This window comes from Carassius auratus, chromosome 42 (assembly GCF_003368295.1).
Source record: "Carassius auratus strain Wakin chromosome 42, ASM336829v1, whole genome shotgun sequence".
In the NCBI taxonomy this organism is placed as follows: Eukaryota; Metazoa; Chordata; class Actinopteri; order Cypriniformes; family Cyprinidae; genus Carassius; species Carassius auratus.
In genome coordinates, this window is record NC_039284.1 from 11,919,896 (window position 1) to 11,925,895 (window position 6,000).

A 6,000-nucleotide genomic window follows, 5' to 3' on the forward strand; every position below is an offset into this window, starting at 1 on the left:
TACCAGGATCTAGTTAAGTTTAATTTCTTTAATAAATTGAATATTTGTAATTATTATATAATTCTTGTAATAGTAATATTAAAATATTATTTATACATTTTATATTTTTATTTTTAATTAACTGAGCAAATACACCTTGTTCTTTATGCAAATAAGGGTTATTATAGGATGTGCTGGATTTGTAAACGTTAGCACTACTTGCTTGATCCAATTTTAAGATGCACAATTACCGAACAGAGAAGCTCGTGGTAAAGAGATTTATTTTAACTTTTTGTTTGTGCACATTTCCTCTTGATTACTGAAGCAATCATTTTAAGATCCTTGTGTGAAAATTGTACCTTTTGCTTTCTTAAAGCTATTGTTAGGCACATTCACATGAACAGTGTGCAACTGCCCCATGCAACACAAATTTTTGCACAGTTACTCGATTTGCATAATTCCTTTGCGAATCTGGTGCTAAAACAGTGCAGACGGCATGTGCAAATGATGCTAGCAGCAGGTGCAACTCATTCTCAGTCTTTAAAAACCAAAAACAACATTTTCTTGAGGTCTGGATCTCTTAATTTGGTTCTCCTCTTGGCCGAAATTAATTATTCCTCTGTAAACCCCTGGGGATTGCACATCTATCAGATGTTTGTTTATTCAGACTCTTATTTTGCTGGTTTAATTTGCCCCTTACTGTCTCATTATGTAGAGTGATGCATGATTGCATAGCAAATCCACAATGAATCTGAAATTAAAGCAGACCTAAAATAGTCGTCTCATTCATTAAGTAGGCCAATGAGGCTAGAAAAATTTAATCAAATACCAAATGAACAGGCATACGGCTAATCATGACTTTGTGACCTAACAGAAAAAAATAATAATAATTCCCTAAAAAGTTAAATAAACAACTCTGAAAACTGAAGATACAACACTAAGTGGTAGAAGCTTTGCCAATATTTACTGTTGTCATGTAATATTAGTGTTGTTTGCTAAGGTTATCACTGTTACTATTTATCATACTAAGACCTGAGAATTTGAAATAACCCCTAAAGCTTAAGTATTACATTTTGACATTTTCCGAGTGATTTGAGTAAAGATCTGTCCGACAATAAAAAATGTAACAAATATTTTATGGACTCACCTCTCACCCTAGCAACCACACACAACAACATAGCACAGCAACAACTTCTGCACATGCAACACCATCCAGCAACCACCTCGTAAGCCCCTAGCATCATGATGGCAAATTTTGCACATGCAGCACTATCCAGAAAAACGCAAAACACCCTAGCACCACTGTTGTGAATTTTGTGCATGCATCACAATCTGGCAACTACCTAGATCACTGTTGCAACCACCTAGCAACTCCCTAGTAACAATGCATAACACTCAGCATACAAGCACATACAAGAACCATCCAGTAACCTCCAAGATCCAAGATCGCCCTATAAACCACCAAGCAACAACCTAGTAACCATGCACAGTACCCTAGTATCATGGTTGCAAGTTTTGCACAACAAACCAGCAATCGCCTAGCAACACCCTGGCAACCACCCTAACTTCATGTTTGCAAGTTATGCACAAGCAACACCATCCAAAACCCACTCAGATGCACAATATGCTAGCATCATAGTAACACGTTTTGGAAAAAGAAAAAAAAACAATCATGCAACCACCAATGCCCTAGCAACCTTTAATTCCAAAAAGCCCAGAGCTCAAACTCGCACAAATAATTTGAATAAAGGAAAACCAGTTCGACACTGTGAATCTCAGCAAGGTACAAATACATTTTGGATGGCAAAGCTGTTAAATAAAATTGGAATTAGTGCATTAAAGACAAGAACTAAAATGATATCTAGTCGAGTCGAGCATCACGGTTGACCACAGCCCCAGTGCTTTGAAGGAAGATTTTCAATTGAAACTTTACTCAATATTAAGTCATTGCGATCCTACATTAAATAAATAATTAAACAAAAATTTGTGCCCCAAAAGTTAAATATTTTGACCAGGTCAACCAAAGATGATACTGGAACATGAAACAAAAAACACTCATTCTTTATGGCTCCCTGCAGCAAAAGAGACTGTAATGTGAAAGGGTTGATCGGACACTAGTCTATCATCAGTGGATTATTCATTCCCAGCGAGAACACACTCACACACACACACACACACACAACGCACACACAAATCAGTTTCTCTGTTGCTGCAGCAACAGCTTACTTTCCATGTCAACTGCAAAGCTGTTTCTATGGAGACACGTATACAGAAAAAAACTCTTCGCTCCATAGCCAGGGAACAGATGGCAGTGAACTGTAAGAGTCACATGGAATGGCTTTACTGTTCTGACTAACTTGCAAACACACGCACACCATAAAAACTCACAGTCTGGTTGACTATCCTTGTAGGGACCCTTCACAGGCGTAATGGTTTTTAATACTGTACAAACTGTATCTATCGCCATACACCAACCCTACACCTAAACATATCCCTCACAAAAACTTTCTGGATTTTTACAATCTCAAAAAAACTCATTCTGTATGATTTATAAGCTTTTGTACCCGTGGGGACCTAAACTGAAACCCCATGAATTGGTGTGTAGTTAGGTTTAAGTCCCCACCAGTGTAGAAGAACCTGTATACACACACACACACACACACACACACACACATATATATTTTTTTTTCATTTTAAAAATAAAATAAAAGTTTAAGTTAACATTTGTGTATTTCTTACAAAAAAAAAATTAAAATGTCTCAAAGTGATTCACAAATTATTTTATGAATCGGTTCAATGATGATCCCAACAGACTGATTCACTGCAAATGAATTGGAATTCACAGTAGCAGCCAACAAAGGACTTTGGGTAAGTGCATTTATTTTGCCTTGTCTTGCATAGCTATAAGGCTTTTAATGCTATATACAAAAATAAACAGCGGTTTTGGCATCCTTACCTGACTCCTGTCCTTGTCCACTTTCTTAAAACACTTATTGAGGGACAGATTGTGCCTGACTGAGTTCTTCCACCCCGTGGGGGCGCTGGCAAAATAAGGGAAGTGTTCCAGGATCCAGTTGTATATGTCTTTAACTGGCAGTCTCTTGGAGGGGGCATCTTCTATAGCCATGAAGATGAGGCAACTGAATGAATAAGGGGGTTTGCAGTTCGGGTTCTGCTTGGCGTCATAAGGGAGGTCCGAATGGGCCGGAGAGGGTGGGGTGTCATCGTCCAAGTCCTGGACGGGGCTGACGCTCCTCAGCACAGGGTCACCGAAGCTATTGAGCAGGTTCTTACTCTCGTGGAGCCAGTTGAGGTTGGTGAGTTTCTTCGTCCTCCATGCTGCCCTTCTCCAATTTGATAGTGGGAAGAGCCAGGTCCATCTCCTCGGCCTCCTGCAGGGCACGCGTGATGGAGCTCGCCTGATAGAACTGGCTCAGGCCGCTCGTGAAGCTGACCCCGGAACTTTCCGGCTTTTTACTGGGAGGCATAATTGGACCCATTTAGACCAAGGCTCCTGTGGAAAACACCAAGAGAACATGATCACAATCACAGAAGATCAGAGGTGAAAATAAAACTCATTAAGAGCACCATTTGGGATAGCGCCAGTGACTATGAAGTGACTACTTCACATATATTTTTGAAATATTTCTCAATCCGAATCCACTATTGTAGAAGTTTACAGTCTTGAAGGATGACTAAGATCACTTGATGTTCAGATCACTGCAGGAAGCCCTTGTTTCCATCCAAGAGGTCAAAACATTCTCAGAGAGCACAAAAGAACGAGACTATGAGTACCATCCAATTCTGTCAACAGCACGAATGCACGGGACACAAGTCTGCTCTCGGAGATGATGGAACAGCTATTGAGCAACTGAAGATGCCTTGCTATAGTGTGAAATATTTCTAGTAAATGGAATATAACACTCAAGGTCATCGACAAATGATCTGCTCTGTCTGTTTATGTGCTCTCAACTGCTCTTTTATAGTTGCCATAAACAGATAAAAACACAGACATCAATACATATAATGTCACAAATGTGATATAATGATCAAAATAAGACTGTAAAGACATGTTATAATGTTACAAAAGATTTCGATTTCAGTTCTTTTGAACTTTCAATTCAAACAATCCTGAAAAAGCGCAATCATTTTCAAAAGTGATGATAATAAAAAAATATTCTTAAACAGCAAATCAGCATATTAGAATGATTCATGAGCATACTGAATGCGCACACATATTCATGAGCTAAATCGTTGCTAGTTTAAGATGTCACCACAACCAGCTAATTTCTGACCATAGTTTAAAAATAAAATGTCAGCTGTGGTATCACTAATCTAAAAATTTCCGACTATCTATTTTAATACAATAACCCATAAAGAAGTGGGTGTGACAGAGGGAAAAGACACTACAGGTGCATGTCAATCACTGAATCAAATACTCTGAACATGACACCCAGAAAAACAGACTGGTGACCGTCCCCATGATCTGTCACAAAGATCAATTTGTGTCGGCGCTGTCTCTACGCGGTCTCGCTTCTCGCTCTACACACCCAGTCCATCTGCAAAAGCAATGACTAGAAAGTCACCATCAAACATTTAAACATGATACTGGCAAAAATAATTCTATGAAAACAGAAAAATCTAACTCTGCTACCCCTCTTTCAAAAGGCAGAATTTTTTAAATGTATTTTTTAAAACACCAAGACCTCTGCTTTACACTACTTGTCATTCAGAAAAAGATAAATGCTTAGAGATTATACTTGAGCGCTGGTGGAGAGAGCAGGATTTTGAAAGTCCTCTTGTTCAAACCAGCCATCCACGCATTGAAATGCAACACGGACACTAAAATCATTCATGAAAATTCAATGTACTGCATCTTTCCAATGAGGAGGCGCTCCGGTCCCGTGAGGCGCTGCACAGGAAAATTATATTACAGCTGACAGTAAAGTAATTAATTGCACTGTTGCCATGGACAACACAGGGCTCTGTTTAGGCCTAATTTGCTGGCAACTGCCAATTGGTGTCCCGAGAGACTCGAAACATCATTCTTGACCATTATTTTTGACTTCAAAGAAAGTTTTTGCTAAATTCTTCTGAGTATCACATGACAAGGAAAGTGTGATGACGTGAATTCCCTTTCCGCTCCCATCCTGACTTATTTTAGAACAAATTTTCGTGCACAGTATTTTGCGAATTCATTTCAAAATGTGACAGCTTTTCTTTGAGGGTGTCTTTTGAAACTCTACTTAATAGTTTAACATGAACTGAAACATGGGAAGCAAGTTTATATCACTCTGCTCTTAAAATAGCCTCAAAAATGTAAACTTTAACACGGACTCTTAAGGCCATCTGCACTAAACTGAACGACGACTGGAACCAAAAGAAAAGAAAAGCATGCATGCATAAGTTATTGTTGTGAATGACGCATTAAGCTCGGATCTTTCTGCAGGATCGTGTTTCACTGGCAAATAGCTGTAAATGTGCTCCAGTTGTGCGTCCAGATGACAACAGAAAGCCAGATCACAGAGGTGGGTTAAAGCTACAGATAATCATGCATGAAGCTCTGAACAGAGCCCAAATACCATCTGCCTGTCTAAATCAACATTTGTTTGGCAGCCTCATCACGAATCCGTGATTAAATGCATGCATACATGCAGTTTGTGTTTAATACAGTCATATACAGTACATCTGCATATGCAAACTACCGGCTGTTGGGGCTTGAATAAATTAATGTCCACCCATGTCCGGCCGCATGTGTTAAAATGCATAACGATATTCTACATTAAGCTATGTTCATTAACATCCCAGTATGAGTGACAAAGACAGCACAATGAAAAGAACAGCACTTTGCTCCCTCATCACCCATCTTAACATCTGACTATTAACCACATACACGAGTGCCAGAGATCTTCTGTTCAACATGCAGACGCATACCGTCCTGATATTACAAGCAGGGTGACTGCCGAACTGTCATTGTTTGGCTCGCTTGATCGGGAGAGCTGCGTTAAAACAAGCGCAAAA

The 6,000-nt window shown here is 39.2% G+C and overlaps 1 pseudogene; it reads right to left on the reverse strand.

The window, feature by feature from the left end:
* The window catches only part of LOC113060662 (forkhead box protein N3-like), a 61,090-nt pseudogene extending 57,611 nt beyond the window's left edge, over positions 1 to 3,479 (reverse strand).
* Between the last annotated feature and the right edge of the window lie 2,521 nt (positions 3,480 to 6,000).